Source organism: Grus americana, chromosome 25 (genome assembly GCF_028858705.1).
Source record: "Grus americana isolate bGruAme1 chromosome 25, bGruAme1.mat, whole genome shotgun sequence".
In the NCBI taxonomy this organism is placed as follows: Eukaryota; Metazoa; Chordata; class Aves; order Gruiformes; family Gruidae; genus Grus; species Grus americana.
The window spans coordinates 5289114-5307582 of record NC_072876.1 but is presented as its reverse complement, the minus strand read 5'-3'; the positions used below and the strand labels follow the sequence as shown (position 1 = coordinate 5307582).

Sequence of the window (18469 nt, the reverse complement as noted above, 5' to 3'; positions counted from 1 at the left end):
GTTTCCAACCAAAGCGCAAATGCTCTGTAACGGCACGCCTGACTCCGCAGCAAGCCAACGCCGTGCTTCAGCTCCTCCTGCCTCCGGCACGCTGTGGCTCCAAGGCAGCCCCAGGACTTCCACCCCATGATACAGCTTTGTCATTTCTGGCTTTATGTGGAAAGCTGTGGCAGTCATGGGGCCAGCTGAGTCTCCGGACGAGCCTTGGCGGGGGGGAGAGGACAGTTCTGATGCCCTAGCAAAAACCAGGGGCCAGAGCAAAGGCCACGGCTGGCATGGACACGTGAGACTGCAAATCCAGAGCATCAGCTACGGATCCCGGGCTAGCGGTGGCCAGGAGCTCTGCAGAAACAAACTGCCGAGCCCCGGCAGGAAGGCTGGCGGGGTGTTCATTAGCCCAAACAGTACCCAACGGGCTGATTATAAAGTAGCAGCGAGGGGTCTGACCAACTCAACCACAGCAGGAGCTGCTGCCACCTAACACTGAAATCCAACCTTCCCTCATTTCGCCAGAAGTAACGTTTGCCAAGGTCTGCGCCTAGGAAAGAGGGAGGAGAGCAACGGGCTAAAACTCCACGCGCAGCAGTCCTCGGAGAGCATCGGGCACAGACTCGTACAGTCCCTTTTGCTTAAAAGTTCTGGGAGCACGACCTCGTGCTCTTCCTCAAAGGATATACTTTGAATCCTAGACACACACAGAGCTAATGGGCTCTTTTGTAATCACATGGTAGTTAGTCCATTTTTTCATGGTAATTTTCTGGTCTGCAATTCCAGTTATTTGTGTCCCTGCCGGAGAAGTTTGATGCTAACATATCTCTCGGCAAGCCCTTTGACCTCCGCTGGCAGGTTGGTGGGTTTCTCCCTCTCTGTTTTCTGTCTCTAAAATGAGGTCATGGCTTTGAATGAGACAAAGAGCCTTTGCAGCGTGAGGAATAGCCCCAAGACAGCTGTGAGTACAGAACCCCCATCAGTCACATCAGACCCTGAGCGCCTGAGAGGCGAGCGAGCTGGGCAGCAGCCCGCAGCTCTCCTGGGAACGGCTGGGTTTTACCCCCCTGCTCTGCGCAGAGATGGTGCAACCGCTCATATCGGAGCCGGTGCAAGAACGGATGTGGAACAGGCAGCCACCCATGGTGGAAGCATTCAAAGGGGGAGGGAATCAAGCAAAAACTCTCCAAATACTACAGATTGGGAGTTGCTGTAAGACACCCCTGTCCCCCTGGCAGAGCGACCGCTTTCCCCCCCCCTTGCTGGCTCTCCAGCCACCCGTGTTCCCAGCCCACCCCGGCTCCAGCGGCCAGCGCAGGCGGGTTCGTGCCAACACACCAGACCGTCAGCGAGGCACCTTCTGTCCCAGCACACAGCCAGCACCAAAGGGACCGGCGAGGAGCACGCGTGCAGGGAGTAACAGGATTTCTCTGGGGTGCTTTAAGGTCAAAGACCACGTATCGGAGTCCTGAGATCTTTCTTGTAAGAACAGCGGTTTTACGTGCCTGGGGTAGCAAAAGCGGCACAAGGTCCGGCTCCGCCTGCAGCGCACCGACTGCGCCGTGCTAACGAGGGTCCTCTGATCACTGCCAGGGCGGAGAGTCTTTCCCTTATCATGACAGCCTGGTCATGAGGCCCGGGTCTGAAGACATGAGATTCTATGACCCTACTTCTGCCTGAAACTGCCTGGGTAATTGCAAAGATAAGAGGCAATCAGATTTTATTTTTTAAGACAGATAAGTTTCACTGGAAGATCTTTATGGGAAACTTAAGAAGCCTTTTCCTTTCCTCATTCTATCAGTTTAATGTGTTATGGACTCCAAACACGCAGGGATTTAACGCCAAGCTGTAGCTGTTAACACAGAACGCACAGCAGCAGCGTGACGGTATCTGGAAGGGGACTTTGCCACTTTCCAAAAGACAGGGCTCAGAGCTGCCATTTCTACAGGAGGTGAATGGAGCAAGGCATTTCACCACCCCCCTCACTCCCCATCCCGTCTCTCCTTACGAACAGGAACCTAACTTCTATTTTGAGCCCTGGAAAGACTAGCAGTCCTAAGTTACTAGCTTTTTAGTAATTAAGCATGGAGTTCAAGTTCAAAACTCCCTGGATTTTGCAGAGCCCTCTGAGCAGGGGTGCTCAGGCTTTTTGTTGCACATGGTTAGTTTCTTGCTGCGATACAGAGTACAGGCTGCATCTATCAAGGAGGACAGGCAGGAAAGCGGTCTGAGCACTGAAGTTACTTAGCGCTTGCTGAAAAAGCCTGCTGTAACGGCAGAGGATAAATGGAAGTTTGTGCATTTCAGGCTCTGAGCAGAGGCAGGATTTTCTCTCCACGCCGGGCTCCCTCTTGCCCATATTTACTGGAGTAAAGTTCAGTGAGCTACAAATGAAGCAGAAAGACCTCTGATATTCCTGCAACATGCTCCGGGCTGTCTTGGGCAGACAGCCAGGGCACCTCGGGCAGGCACAGTGCTGGCTTTGCCCACTGAGAGCTTATCACCAGCACCGTCCCGGGCCATTCTGGCTCTGCATCAGCATGTGCTAACTAGCCTTGGTAACAGTCTTCTGCTAGCAGAGGGGATAGCTAGCATTCCCTGCTCTTGCCCAAAAGGCTTACACGCTGCTATCAACGTTGGCCACAGACAGTGATGAATGGGAGTATCTGGGGGCAGCACAAATGTAGGCTGTGTTCGCAGAAATCAAAGATGAAAGAGGCCCTGTTGAATCATCTTCCCCGGGGCTGCTGCACGACTGCTCCCAACAGCACATTCTCCAGTGATTTGTCCACTCTGGATGGATGGATCTCAAGCACTGAGGTTGCAAGAATTTCCCCTGAAACAATATCCATGGGCTAAGAGATTTAATAGCTGGGACGCATCCTGCGTGCCTTCCCTCTCTCCCTCCACTTATCCCCTGTGCAATTCCTGTGCTCTCCTTTTTATATGCATGGTCAGACCCCTCTCCAGACTACATTTAGCCACTCTCCTAAACCTAGCTTTAGTCAATCCTCATGAAAAGCCACCCTTCCAGGCCCATTAATTGCTCAGTCGGCCTTGGCTGTAGCACAGCAGCCTTTTGTTCTAGCATCGCTCCAGCTGCTCCCACCGCCCCTCGCACACAGGAGTCGTTTGTCATAAACATTCCCAAACGCACCTCTGGAGTCCAACAGCAACAGCGCCCGCACAAAGCCCTCCCCTGTCACACCAAGAGCCAGTACCTGGTACGCACAGACTGCTGCCCTGGAAAGCCACTGTCCTCTCATTGTTCCTTTGTGCTCCATCTCTTTGTATTTATGAACTGCCTCTCGCCACAGACCTACAAGGAAGCTCTCCCTGTGACCAGAACAATCCTTTATTCTGTTTGCACAGCTCCAAGCAAAGGGAGAAATTCTTCCAAAATCCAGACCGAGGTAGCGCAGCGATAACCAGCAAAGCGCACGGGCAGGGAGAGCACTAACAGAGGACGCTCGGCAACGGCAGCGTCAGCTCAGGTCTTGCGCATCACCGAAACGCTTTGGGTAGCCCCTCTCCAAACAGGAGGTCACAACAGAAGTGGCATTACAGCCCTGGGCAGCAGGAAAGGAGAGCAGCATAACACGCAGGATCAGAGGCAGATGCTTCTCCAGAGGCAAAGTACAGCCCAGTATTTCCAGACAGAGCGCTGCTGATGGAAAAAGCATAAAATCACCAGCAGGAAACTCACGCACAGGTTCCACAGTCACGTAGAGGCTTTTGGTGCCTGTGCAGAGAGGACAGAGTGAGTACGCTGACGTCCGCTCGAATCCAACCCCAGAGCCAGCTCTGCCCATTGCTCCTCAACTCGAAGCAGGCAGCTGGGGGGAGAGGGCAGAACGGCGTTAGATTTGAGGTCTGACCACCACCTCGGTTTCTGGGATGGAGCGGGTCAGATCCCAGCAGGAATCACTCCTCATGTTTGGTAAAGAAAGCGCGATCCACAGAATTTATTGCACATACCATTTCACCCAAAGTCTTAACCCATAAATCTAAAGCAAGATTTAGATGTTATCCACAACTATGCACACATCATTCCTGCAGTTGGCTCTAGCCTGCTCTGCAAGAACATTAATGTCTTCTGAGCGCTGACAACTTACACGGATTTGAGTCACTGCACTCATTATATTTGCATTTTTCTTGAAGTCCTAGCTCCTGGAGACAAACCACCGTAGAGAACTTCGGCTTCCGACAAAATGAAAGTGGGAAAAAATCTGCTCCCTTGGCTGAAGAGAAAAACCTTAGACCTCACAAACCAAACCCAGTGCCCGTCATTGTTTTAAGTTTCTTTTTTCAAACAAACCTCATTATTTTGCCAGAGGCCATCCTTCCACCTTCTGAGTATTCAAAACCTGGCAATTAAGAGAATTCATCTGCAGGGCCTTGAGATGTGGACTAGAGGCAGTTTCTTTTAGTGCACGTACAGTAACATGGAGAAAGAAAAACTGCTCAGAGCACCTGCTTATTGCTGTGTGTGTTCCAGCCGCCCTCCAGCACCGAGACAAAGAAGCCATTCGGACCACATTCCTACATCACATCTCGTATTTTGCCAGACAATATTCACGGGGGTCTGTTTCTCCTCTTATGCAGGCTGGCAAAATGTTAAACAAATATTTTTGAACTGCAAGAGGAACTGACATTTTAGGATACAAAAACAAGGAGGAAGGGCACAAATTTGAGGACCTCCAATGAACAGCATGAATAATAATAATAATAATAGGTGACTATAGTTCCACTTATTTACATTTTTTGAACAAGCAACTTGATAGCTTAGTTGGTGGACTCACAACCAACTTTCTGCAGTGCTGTAATACAAGATCAGATGCAGATTCGTACAGCAGCGAAGAGCAACAGCAGCACAAGAAATAGAACAGGATTCAAGGGCCATATGGATTCAACATATTGTTAGTCTTAGATGGAGATAAATGTTGTTTGACTGAACAATGCAAGTATCAGGACAGAGAACTGGAAAAATAATCCTTTGGTTTACTGTCTTCCTATTCTTTTGTTTGTGGTGAGTGCAATATTTCCTTTCTGTTATGCAGATCCACGCTTACAGGCAGTCTTCTATGAGCACATACATTGCTTGACTACGCTGCAGAGACTGCTTTAAAATATCCCCGTGTTTTAAAAGCCAGGATTCCTCCGTGAGGGTCTCTGTCCCCTTTCTTAGCCGAGCCCTAGGGTTCCTGTTTTCACGTGGACAGTTTCGATGTCTGATATTAAACATTCAGAAATCAAGTCAACATCGAAAATAGCTGACAGCTGCTCACACGCTTCTCATGACTCCCTCGCTCCACTCATAGAGCAACCTCGATCATGAGTTTAACTGCACAGATCACAAGACTCTGCAGGTTGGCTGTCTAGGGTTAGGTGTAGTTACAAGCAGCTGCCCTATGCTGGGTGCCCCTCACGTGCTGCAGAAGCCATGGGGCACTGTCATACGATGGAATTATTTGCAACAGCAGAAGTGAACGGAGGTTCACCAGATATAACTCTTCTTGGTTTCTGCGCATCCCGCTCTAGCATCTCACTTCTCTCCATCCATGCTTACTTGTCCTGAGGTACAAGGCTTTACAACTATCAATGCCTGGTCACCCCTGCCACGACCTGCAGCTGCTCTCCTCCCATCCCTCTGGTCCTTCTGCTTCTGCTCCCTCAGAGCCTTGAAGCCATCACAAACCTCCACAACTTTCACCCAATGGGTCAAGTGTTTTGCTTTGATGTTGCCTTAGCCAAAACAAGGAGATGGCAACACACGCATTAAAGAAAACCCAAAACAGTCAACTACCAAAACAAGACACTCCTTGGATGAACTGGTCCAACATAGAGAAAGGTGGAGGATAAACACAAACAGATGTTACTCATGCTTATAGCTTGTCTGAAAAGCTCTATAATCCCACAGTGACAAAAGCGGTATAAACCTCTGAAGAGGCTAAAGTCAGAGGAGCGCATTAGTACCATCTCCATCGCTGGGTATGAAATACGCTTAAATTGCCTGAGAAGAAGAGAGACCATCAGCAAATTACCATCAGCAATGTCTGCTATGTGTTTTTTCTTGTCCTTTAAGCAAGCTCCTAGCACTGGTCTAGCCTGGGACCAGACCTGACAAACAGGCAGCTTGAATCAAACCAGCCACTAGTCATGTCCAGAGAAGGCTACCCAAACCCAGCAGCATTCTGAACTTCTCCGCCACATCTCCCTCTGCAGCACTCCTGAGAAAGGGAGGAGTCAGGAGACCGCCACAGGCGTAACTTTTCACACTGCATTTGTCAGTGTAAAACTATGAAAGCCAGAGATTGAGACTAATACAATCTAGTGGATTAGAAACATGACGTATAAAGACTGCTTTTACAGAGCATCGACATTTGACTTCCTTTGCTTTTGTACCTTCCTCAGAAGTAATTTGCAAACCCTCAGAGCTCCTTGTGGATCCAACACAAAAGGCTCTGGGTTAAGATTTTCAGAGTGATGCAGGCACTCTGCAGACAGGCTGCTATTTCCAAAGAGGCTTTGCAAAAAGACACGCGAGGAGACCCATGCAGTTACGTTTGAAGAGCAGTTTTTACCCTGTCACTTCATCATACAATGGATTTGATGTTTTTAGGACCAGCTCTTTTGGTCCATACCCTGAACAAAGCTTCTACTAGCAGCTTCATTACAGAACTGAGCAGCTAAGGTTATTTTTTTATTATTTTTAAGAGTGTGCACTCTCAATGCCATCAGCCACAAGAGTCCAGCCATCACCCTAAACTCCATACGGAGGCTTTAGTCAAAGAGCAGAGATGTGTAACTCAGTGGGAAAAACCAAAACCAACAACCCCCACTGCCCAAACACTGCCACTTGAGTGCTCCAGCGAAATAAACAGTTTGGGGAAAAGGTTAGCGAGAGTTTACGCTAGCCATCCATATTTTCTAGGGACTCTGGCAAAGATAAAGCAGACCAAAAGCTATATTTTCCAACTCAGCGATCAGTCCAGTGATTTCAGCTTCTCACGCTATGGATAAAGCATTTCTCACTGGCAACAAAAGTTGACTGCACACCTTGAAAAAAGATGCTGCTGGTGGAGTATGCCTGGAGTACACCGCAGGACCTACTATTACTCTATTATATTACAGTGATGATAATCTTAAGAGTCTGTTGGTAACGTTATCTGTGAACAAAGCAGTAGTCTGTCACCTCTAGGCAGCTTCTACACAAAGCCCTGTGGCTTGGTCTTCTAGCAACAGCTCGATGTTGGGAAACACCTTGAGGTTCAGGTACTTTAACTGGAACCTCTTCAAGACAAAGACGCTCTCACAGAAGACACTGCACAGGCTACGGACATAACTAGCTGCAGGGGAATATACCCACCAGCAGACAGTGCAAGAAAAATCTCCCTACAAGGAGAAGTTTCCTACTAAATCCTAAGATTGGTTTACGCCCTGAAATACAGGGATTTATATCCCTTGTAAAGCTCTCACTTAATTTGCTATTAATTCTGGAGATTCTTGTTATCCATATCAAATTTCTAATCCTTTCTTCAAATCCCATAAGCCAAGCTCTCTTGGCTTCCACGATGCTTTGTGGTAATAAGTTCCAGAGTTTAAGGCACTGCCTGGAATCCAAGCACAGGGCTGGGAATCTGGCATTCCTGGCTCCGCCACCACAGCCACTCCCCACCGAGCGGGAGGGTAGCAGCTACAGATGATGCAAGAAAGCCCAGGTAGCATCACAGATTTTTCAAGGAGTGCCTGCATGACTTCAATGCCCAGGTCATTTGGGTACTTTTGAAGTTCTTACTCATGTTCTATTTCTATAAATTTCTAGTTATTCTCATGTTACACATACAAGCGCTGCTCTTTTGAACGCACACCTAGAACTAGCCCAGTGCCAGAACGGGATATGGTTTGAGCCTGGCCACTTTCTCTGTACTGCTCACGAGTCTGACAGATCTAGATGAGGACCAGGAAAGCTGTTCCCAATACACGTCCCTTCCAATTTTCTATTTCTTTTTAAACATAAGCATGAAAATCAAGCATCTTGCCAAGTCCGGCCATCACCAGTATAAAAGCATTAGTTTATCCTAGTGCTTTTCTCTTCCTCCTAAAGCTGTCATCCACAGGAAGACAAATTAGTCTTTTAGTTTATGTTTACCATAAACAACGAAGGCATTTTGCCACCAAAGTCTCCAGTCATGCCAAAGTCGGCAATTTATGGCACAGCCACATTAAGATATTTAGGTACCACTTTTAAGACGACAGCCGCCTCAAGCTCCCGCTGCAGCTGAAGGCGAGAGGCAGGTTAACCTGGCAGCAAATCTAAGCAGAGCCTACAATCGGGTGCAATGAAAACTTCCTTTTGTCAAGTGCTGGCTTCCTCCGATTCTAAGGATTCACTGACCTGTCCCCACAAGTCTCCAGGATTTCTGGAAGTCCACGGTCACATCACGCTCCCCAAACTCTTTTCCCGTTCGATAATCTTTAAAATGAACTCGGTCGCAGCAGACGTCTCTGTAACAAGGAAAAGTACGGAAAGAACTCACGCCACATCCCCGCGTTACCACGGCGCAGGGAGGCCAGGAAAGGTGCAGCCCTACCTGCCGCCACTCCTGCTCCGCTTCCTGATGCGAGAGGGGGTTTGGGGGTTTTTTGTTTGTTTTCCCACAGCACGGCGAGCGCCGGCTCGCCAGGAGCATCAGCAGGACCACGGATGAGTCTGCAACTGCCTCGTCCGAGCGGTCGTGCCCGGTCGGGACCCGGCGGAGCCGCGCTCTCTCCCTTCCCGGCTCCAAGGGCAAGCGCTGCTCTGAGCCCCCCGGCCGCTCCCCCCGTGCGAGCCGCTCCCCGGGACCACCAACTCCGGCGGCCGCGGAGCCCCGCGGGTCCCGGTGTCCCCCCGCTGGCCCGTCCCCAGCCCTACCTCAGCGGCGGCCGGGGCTCAGCCCGACACCCGGCCCCGGTGCAGCGCCCGCGCCTCCGCTGCCGTTTAAATGGGCAGGTTCAGGCCCGGCAGGGAGCATGCGCTGCCGCGGGCGGAGCGGGGCCGGGGGGGGGGCCGGACGGCCGGGACTCTGCCGCCCCCCCGGCGGGGAGAGCAGCCCCTCTGGCCCCGAGCACCGGGGCATGGCCGCCGCTGGGTCCCGGAGCGGGGCTGCCCCGCCGGGGCGCTCACCGTGCCCGGAGCGGGTCCCGCCGGTGCCGCTGCCCTCAGCCGCGTGGGTTAGTCATTCGGCGGGGACGAGTCTTCACCGCAAACAACTTGCATTTGAGAAACAAGCCCTGCCTTTTTTTTTTTTTTTTCTTTTTTCTCCCCCCCCCCTTCTGCTCCAGAATTACCGACAGTATGAGCAGTTTCTTGTTTTGTTTGGTTTTACTAATCTATTCATTACTTGTAATTGCTTGGATTGTATGCAAATGGATTCCGTGCTATGGGAAGCTTGTGACCTGGCCCCTGGACATTATTCATGGTAGATGACTGCTTAAAATCACATGGCGTGTGTGTGCGTCTCAGGGAGAGAGAGAGGCGGACTATATATGCTTATACACAGAAACCTAGACATTCTATGGGTATCCAACTTGTCTCACTATAGCTGAACGGAACTGTGAGTTGAGGAAAAATGAATGCCCGTATTCATACGTACAGCCCTTGAGATGAGAACCCTCAGAAAGAACAGGCTTCCTTAAACATCTGCATCAACAAATATCTTTTTTTGTGTGAATGCTCACGAGCAGAGGATAGGAAAAAAGAGACAAGAATGCGGTTGACAAAACCAGCTGTTCTTAAATTAATGTTTGCAAATGCTTAGGCCAGTTCTTCAGCTGACAGGTCATCAAAAAACTTGTGCTAGTTTGTACTATTTAAAGACTTGGCCTTCTGTTTTGCAATATATTCATCCAGCTCTACTAGTTGCAGAACCATTACAAAGATCTAGTTATTTTTAATCTTCACAGGGTCCCTCCTTTGAGCAACTTCGTACCTCTCAAGGTCAAAAATCCCATTTCCATGTCGCGTTTCAGCTTGGATCAGGAGGATAGTCTTGTTTTTACTGTGAGCAGCTGTTCCCTCCCAAAGTTTGCTGAAAGGACTCACCCTACATGGAAAAAGCAGAGAAGCACCTGCATTTGTTGTCACTTGAACCGATGAGAACTCCCTCACTGGGATGGCTGACAAGGAGAAATGACACTGTTTCCTGCAAAAAAGTTTTTTGGCACTCCAGATGCAGCTAGGAACTCATTAAAAAAAAAAAACCAACAACAAAACCCCACCACCACCAAAAATCACTGAAGAGGAGCTAGGCTATGACTTAACTTGTTGGATAGGGAGAACTGCCCCTGTTTTCTAGTCAGGGAAGTTCACAAGCAATTAAATAACTATTAGTGCTGGGCTTTTTTTTTTTTTTTTTTTTGCAGTGGAGCGTATGACTCTCCCTAGGTGAATTCCCGAGTGCTGTGCCTACACTGAGCCGGAGGAGCTCGGCATCGCAGGGCTCAGTGATTGAGCTCATGACTAGCAGCATGAACTTGAGCTTCCTGTCCTCTGTTCCCGGCTCTAGCTCTGACTCACTGTGTGATCTTGGTGTAGGCACAAGCGGCCGGTTTTAAAAAACCAAGAAATTGCAGGCTGTGGTGGTGGGTACTCCTGGACTGTCACTACGAGGAGGCTGTACTCATTTCAACGCCACAGCGCGCTGGCACTGTTTCAACAGGACGGGAGTTCTGCGAAGCTTTGCGAGTGGGAGAGCAAAAGAGCAGCTCCATGTATCATCTACTCTATAGGAACAACAAGAGGAGACAGGGCAGGTCATAGAAAGTCTTGCTCGTTACTGTCAAAAGTCATGAGATAGGTTAGTGTTTACGGTTCCGTACCAGTACCAAAGACCAATACCTCCTGGAGATGGAGGTTTGTGCCTCTCCGAAGTGGTGGTCCAGACCAGAGGCAGGGGAAATTGCGTTGCTAACAGGCAGACCACATTTTCTAGATTTACCAGACAGAAAGTGGGTTTAACTACGGCTTAATGGCAGATGAGATTCTGAGTCACAACAGAGCAGATTAGGACAACCGGTAGCCTATTCATGCTTCACTTAAATTCCTGGCACATATGACCAATTCCCTTCAATTGATGTGCTATAAAAGTTAGGTGCTACTCAAATATTTCAGCCTTTCCATCTCTCATCTCATTTTCCCTTTAACAAAGCAGCGATAACCATATTTACGGACTCTGACAAGCACTTGGCAACTTGTTGATAAAGGCTCCAGTTGGTGGAACATATCTTTATTGCAATAATCTCTTTGAATTCCAGGCAGACACTCTGCCCCTCCGGAGAAAGCATTCGTGGGTTCTGGCTGCAGGTAAGCACAGCTCTAGTTCCCCCTCTTCACACTCAGCTTAAAGCACACCTTTATCTCACCTGGCTCCTGCTGACCTGCTACGTCTTGTACCCGGTACAAGGAACGCGCAGGGAAGCCTGAGCTCTTCCACACGTTTTTATTTTGCACAACTTTTGTCCCTTCCTCTCCATAACACCACTGCTTTCACTTACTGCCTCTTGCTCCTGATGGTTAAGTTCTTTGGGACAAAGCCACGCTTTTTTCTCAGCTGACAGCAAGGTATTAGTCCTGCATAGATAAAGAAAGAAAAAACAAACAAAAAAACCCCCAAAATGACTCCCCTCTGCAGGAATCAGCACTGGAAGTGACAGCCAGTGACATACATAATGGAGACCAAGGTGGTGGCACATCAGGGACAGCACTTGCATAGGGGTGAGTGAGCACAGATGTGAGTTTCTTGGTCCCCAGGACAGCAGGGGCAGTTCCAAGGGCAGCTCTTCCCCTGCTGCCCCCTCCCCAGCTCACGCAGCGTTCGAGTGCCGATTTCCAAAACACCGATGCGGGACTCCAGGGCCCGAGCTGAGGCCTTCCACGGTCATTTCATAATCATTACCGGGGGAAAAGGCGGCACACATCACCGTGGGAAGTAAAATACGGCCAGGCACGGGTGGGACTTCCACTCCTCCCTGCTCAGGTCCTCCTTCCTTCCACGACAGCTTCACAGATCTCACATCTACTGGATGACAACTCCCGACAGCCGAGCAAGCCCAAAACACCAGGCATTTCCTGAGCTGCCTGATGCGCTCCTGTAACTCAGCCACCAACCAGCCAAGGGTTTCAGAGCACGTTACACACTTTCCTGTTGCAGGGCTCCGTGCTGACGGCTGCTGGGGATCCCAGACCTAGTTCCTAGAAGCACTTTGGCAAGAGCCCAGCGGGATCTTCTGTGGGATCAGCAACTCTGATAATTTAGACCATATACTTGGGTACCTAAACACGGCAGTAAGAGCCTGACATTGTTTATACTCCTGGTTTCAGTAGATCCAGTCCTGGGCTTATAAATGGACCTAGTAACTTTGCTGAAGTAGGACTAGAAGGTTCAGGAGGGAGTAGGACTAGAACATTGCAGGACTGAGCCACCATGGGAATCTGCAAAGTAGATTAATTTATCAAAGGGGGAAACACAGAGTCAACTGCCATCTCAGCTGCTCATGCCTGATTAGATCACAGCATAGATTTGCCCTGGTCTTATCTAAGTCTCATGTGCCCACCAAGCCGAGCTCATGGTATCTGATAGAACATTGACAGGGGTTAGGTACCATCCCATGTGGCAACTAAAACAAGGAGCCAGAGAGCAGGAGACCATCTCAGCTTTACCCTGGGCGCAGGGCGCACCATAGCAGCTCAGACCCTTCTGCTGCGCTACACAGCGAGAACGCACAATCCTGGTCTCCTCTACAGATCTGAATCTTGCTGCACAGAGGGATTTCATGGATGCTCTGATTTAGTCTGGAAGCCACAACAGCCCCAGGTTGGCCAAAGGTAGCTTTAAGCCCCTTTTGTGCTTAATTACAGAAAACGTGAGACTTGAACTTGACTGCAGACTGTCTGTTGACTCACAATACAAACCTTTCGCTCCGTAAGCGGAGAAAACAAACCTGTCCTCAGCACCCCACCCAGGGAGGTCAGGAGTGACTATTTACGGGCGCACTCAGATACTGAGGTGGAAAAGCTTTAAGAGAAAGGCAAAGTAGAAACGTACTTTGCTGGTGCTTGGTGTTGCCTTGAGAACAAAGGTGGGAATTTGTGCTGGACACTCGGGGCTCTTAGAAGGCTCTTTCCTGACAAGCCGACAGTCCCAGACCTCTCGTGCCAGTCAGGAGCGATGCTGCCAGAAGATGGACTTTGTATAATTGTGTCTAATGCACCTTTAAAGAGAAAAAGCCATTAGAACAAACAAAAGCAGCGCCCGGCTGCACAGGCTGTTTATACTTGAGGTAGCCAGAGCAGGCGGCTGCACTTTAGGGCTTATCTTCTCTCTCTCTCTCTCTTTCTAAACAGGAAATGTATTTTTGTCTCAAGCATTTCAGGAGAAGCCACGAGGCTGAATCATTCAGAACATGGGGTGCCAAACCCGAGCGTTTCAGCTCCCTCACAAGACCCGAGACACGGTGGGTGGGTGCCCGGCGCAGCAGGGACATCCATCACCTCCGACCGCAGCGAGAGGGTGTAAGCGGGGCTGCCAGGTCAGCCCTTGCACGAGCAAAAACTGCCCCAGTCGGCATCACTGAGGAGGGAGGACCTGGGGCAGGGGAGCTGCAGGAATTGCATTGTCCACGGCAGCAGGCGTTCCCCAGTGGAGGCATCACCTCTGGCTGGAGATGGCCGGGCTCGGCCGTGCCCGCTCCGGAGGACTGATGAGAGCAGCACACGGTCTGGTGGCTTCTCTGACGGCAAACTGAAGCTGCAACATCCCACAGGTTTACTACCTCCTTGCTCAGCGCCGTCATCCCTGACTAACGGTGCAAGCAGCTCGTTTTCCCTGTGTAGGACTGCGGGGAGGGCACGGCGTCGGCACTATACTGGCTTTGAACGATTTTTAGCTCCCCCAGTTTTGCCATAAATTTCACAATATTTAGTCTCAAAGCACTTGGAGTCATGGCTTCAGTGAGGTGGGGGTTTTTTGTTGGTTTTTTTTTCTTTTTCTTTGTAAAAAGATCCATTTCCACATCTTTTGGTTTTAGAGAAAAGCTTGAAAACGTGATTGGCCATAAACTGCCAAAACCAGAGGGCAGTTAATTATTTTTTTTTTTTAATTGGGAGTTTCAAGACTTAAACAATCTCATTATTTTTGAGACGCTGCAAAGTTTGTCTCGTATTGGAAGGGCTGGGTTTGGTTTGAGAGATTTTCTTGTTTGGGAGATGGGGTCACTGTGTACCACTTTCTGGGTTCCAAGGCCTTTGCAGCCAAGCAAACTTGTTCCCTTGTCAAAATCCGTATTGATACTGGAACAGCTCCCACTGTTTGCCGCTTAGCATCAACGTTATTGTCCCTGCAGGCGATGCAGAAGGAAGCTGTCCGTGAAAACTCTGTGTATATATGCGTGTTGCTAAACCGGGTTTGAAATCCGGGCATATCTGCTATATTTACAGAGCGCAGGACAAACATTTTAGCATTCCCCCTGCTGTTCCCTGGGCTGCATTCTTAACCTCTGCCTCTTCTAGCCAACCTCCTTTCCCCAAACACAGCATCACGTGCTCAGCAGCCTGCCCTGCCGTTCAGGATGTAGCCAGAGTTTCGAACCGTCTGCCACACGCCAAGCGAGCTGCGGGTGCCCCTTGTCCTGCCAGGAGGACGCTGCGGAACCTGGCAGGGAGGGATGTCCTTGCTCCGAACGAACAAGGAGAAACAGCCAACCACGACAGCAGCACAAAATCCAAACAGCTTCACTCAGAGGAAGTTAGAGACAAACCAAACAACGGCTCTGCTGGATCCTCTTACCCCACTGTTGCTTTGCTTTTTTTAATTTTTTTTTTTTTTTTTTTGCTGTTACCTCTGGTGTGCAGGTAAGCCCAAATTGCCCGTGTAAAAAGGAAGCACAGCTCTGTTTCGGTCCCCTGCCTGGCAGCGGCCACTGACTCCAGGAGTGCAGACTCCAGCTCTCCGAACCTCTGGCTACTGTGAACTTTAATCCTTCGCATTGCACAGCCCTGCCCCACGCCTGGCCTCAGCGAGCTCCTTAACCCTCCGCACCCCAAGGACAGCCAGGTGTCCCATAGGAAGGCCACTGTAAAGACAAGGATCACTTTGCACCACCTTATTCTACAGCCTACAGCACATCCCTGATGCCACCCTGCCTCTCCTCCCCTGATACATCCCTCCTCACCCAACTCAGTCCTACAAATGAGGCAGGGGAGAATTCTCTGGCCAGTGCCTGCAGGAGTGGCTGGTAGACGCCGGGTTAGGAAGGGTCCTGCTGTCCTCTGACATAGCTCAAGCTTTCCTCGTCAGAGTAATAGGTAATTGCTCACATCCTGCCCACTTCTTTTCCACTCTTACCCCAAGGGTAAGTAAGCCCAGAGTCACATTGCCATAGGGCAAAGCAGACAACTCTGGTGTCAGTTTATGATTTCTAGCTCACAGGGTAAGATTGGAGGGTCTTCATTGTGAAACAGCCTGTTTTGATTCAAATCTGGTGAGAGAAAGCCGCCTATGGATTGAGCTTCTTCCCACCCTGCGTGTTTGGTACCTGCAACTTAAAGCTACTCTCCGCCTTGCCACCCTTTAGTTCTGCTAAGCTCGAGACAAAGCAATGGATTTCTTTCTGGTTCGGGCGTCAAGGAAACTGTCAGCTCCCATTCAGTCTCCAAGCCGTTCCCTGCAACACATTTGCTCAGCCACTTGCAAACGACGCACCCCATGAGCCATCCAGGAGATTTCCCAGGACAGCATCAGTGACAAGCGCTGGCCACGGGGCGCTGGGACATTAGGGAGGTAACAGATGAAACCAGGGGCCCTGGTATGCAAGAGGCTGATGACCTTGACTGAACAATCGCTTACTGATACGAGTCCCTCTTCAATGAGGACAACTAGATGAAAAAGCAGGTCTTGCTGGTTTTGTTCCAGTTGGGGGCCATCTCATTCCTTTAATGAAATTCTACTTATTTGCAAAGGGACATAAAAAGTTCCAGTTCCTTGAATAAAACAGGGCTTAAACAATGAGAAATGCCATCTTTGATTAGAGATCCAAACCCTCTCCCCAGGCAGTACCTACTGCCACAGCACCCAGCTCACACTGGAGGTGGCCCAAGACTTGTTCTGACCGTGCCCTTGGCTTTTCTGCTCCACTCTGATTTATTTCTTCCCATCCCTGCTTCTCTCCCAGAGCCACAATCCCTCCCGTCCATGTCCTTGGCTTCTGCATCGGCACGAATCACGCTGCTTGCGTGACGGTTCGCAGCTTTGCCAGGGAGTTTTGTGCAGAACTTGGAGTCAGTTCTTTCAGAGTAATTCTTTGGCTCCATCACAGGCTCGTGCGCTTCTGGAGCCGATGTCCTAACAGAAAACAAAAAGGTGGTCCTAGGGCTAGGTCTAGCCATCTGAGCGTCGGAGATGGGACAGATGGGAGTTAAACTGGACCACTGGGCCTCCTGTGCGGCACGTTGTGTCCCACTGCGGGGCACACAGTGGGATCTGCGGTCAGGAATCATTGCTGGAAATGCGGTATCGAGGGCCTCGAGTGTGAGTTAGCACTCATGCCTAAGACACTGCTCATCTGCCGCCCCCTGAGGCAGCAGGAGATGTTCAAGGCAAGTGATCCCAGCCAGAAGGGAGGAGGGTGGCCATCTGAAGGGGGAGAGATTAATTCTGAATGAAAGCCTCATCCACTCTCAAGCAAAGCCACTGATACGGTCTGAACCATCATCAGCTTCTCAAGGGAAAGCCCTCAAACCTCCGGACTTCCAACCTCCGGGAGCCTTGTAAAATCCCCTGGCCCACCTGGTGGGATATAGGCTGAGAGGAAGAATTGCCTCTCCAGGGGAGGAACAGGTACCTGCTAGCCAAGAAAGTCAGATACCTACACGAAATGCGCCACGTTCAGACGGCACTCACGCTTCTCATCACTGCGGGCTGACTTGCGAGATCCCGTTCGTTACTGCGGACATCCACGTGCCCGTATGCAGCACACCACGCACAGGTACAAACCCGAACGGTCACAAACCCATTCGCTGCCTTTCAGCCTGCCATACCGAACAAGGCCTGAGTTATAGGAAGTTATATGTGCCTAAATCTCAGTTTAGGCTGTAAAATGTATATCGAACTCCACCCATGAGGTGAAGAACTATGCGTTGATGTGGATACTGCCAGAACAAATAGATTTCCAGGAGTATTTGCTCCAGCAGCTCAGCTGTTAAGAGCGGTGAGAGAGAAGGCGGAGAACTGCCACAATTCATCATTATTGGATGAAGCAGGAAACCTGAAACAGAAAATAAACTATAAAATATTTACGGAAACCACCCTAGCCATATTTGCTGAAAAAGAAATTTCTTGTCAAACCAGTCGATCAAGAGTTATTATCTATGAAACCGTATATGATTAAAATTTCCCTTTTCTTGACTATTTTATTATATGATTGATGGACAGATATTTGCTTCAGGTAAACAACATGCACCCTGTTTATAGCACACAGTGCAAATATTTCCCAGTGTGTTTATTCTGAAATCCTTGTACCGTACAGAGAGGAAGTGATTGCAGAAGACAGGCACTCCAGCTCTGCTCCTTTCCAAAGCACGGGGTGGAAGCAGCTGTTAGATAAGCTGCATCTTTGCTGGATGATGAATGCTGCCTTAGAGGCCTAGGATACCAGAGAGGGAGAAGGATGAGGCCATACACCTGTCTGCAGAGAAACAGGAAAGCGATCCTGTAGGATTGGGAGAACCTTGATTCTATTTCCCTAATTAAAAAAAGGAAAAGAAGGAATCATCAAAAGAATAAGAGAGTGTTTCACTCAAATCTCACAATGACGGAAGAGGGCAAACATGGCTATCTCATTTCCTTACCATCATCCCCGGTTTCTGTGTCTTCACCGGTCTTGCCCTTCTCTCCCTTCAATCTCCCTAAAAGCTATTTTTCTTTCTGTGTCACACTTCTCTAGAATTTTTATTGCTATTCCCAGCTCCAGGAGTCAGGAACGAGGTACCAGTAGAACCAGCCAAGGTGTCAGCCCCATTGCTCCTGCTATTCCCAAAATAATAAAAAATTAGAGTGAGTGTGCTTTGACAACTTTGTGACTAATTCACCTCCTAATCAGCCTCACTATCTTAAATTCTAGGGATGACTTTGACCTGAATGTTAAAAATTGTTCCATGATGAACCCTACCAGATATTATTCTGACAATTCCGTGTCACTCCCAGCCCCAGCAGCTCAGGAGACTTCAGGGGTCACTGGCCTTGAGCAAATCACTTGTTTGACAAAGGAAGAATGGAAGAATTGCCCCGGGGTCGAGACACACAAACAGCACTGGAGACTTTCCCCAGCAGTGGTCCTAGGCACAGTCCCCCCTTTTTCCACATGGTAGAGCGACCGCTCAAATTTGACCTAACAAGCACTGTCAGAATGGGAACTACACAGCACCCCCACACACACCTTATTC

General features: G+C 49.6%; 1 protein-coding gene across 3 annotated transcripts in view; it reads right to left on the bottom strand.

Annotated features, from left to right (window-relative positions):
- SLC45A3 (solute carrier family 45 member 3) overlaps positions 1 to 8958 on the bottom strand; it is a 31004-nt gene extending 22046 nt beyond the window's left edge. The window contains exons 1-2 of one of the 3 annotated variants that reach the window (XM_054803966.1): positions 8906 to 8951; positions 8387 to 8496 (exon numbers count right to left, since the gene is read on the bottom strand). The gene's annotated coding sequence lies outside the window, so the exon portion shown is untranslated. Of the gene's footprint in view, positions 1 to 8386; positions 8497 to 8582; positions 8751 to 8905 lie in introns of those variants that run through there. The other 2 variants (XM_054803965.1, XM_054803970.1) reach the window with 2 other exon arrangements.
- Positions 8959 to 18469: the final 9511 nt, after the last annotated feature.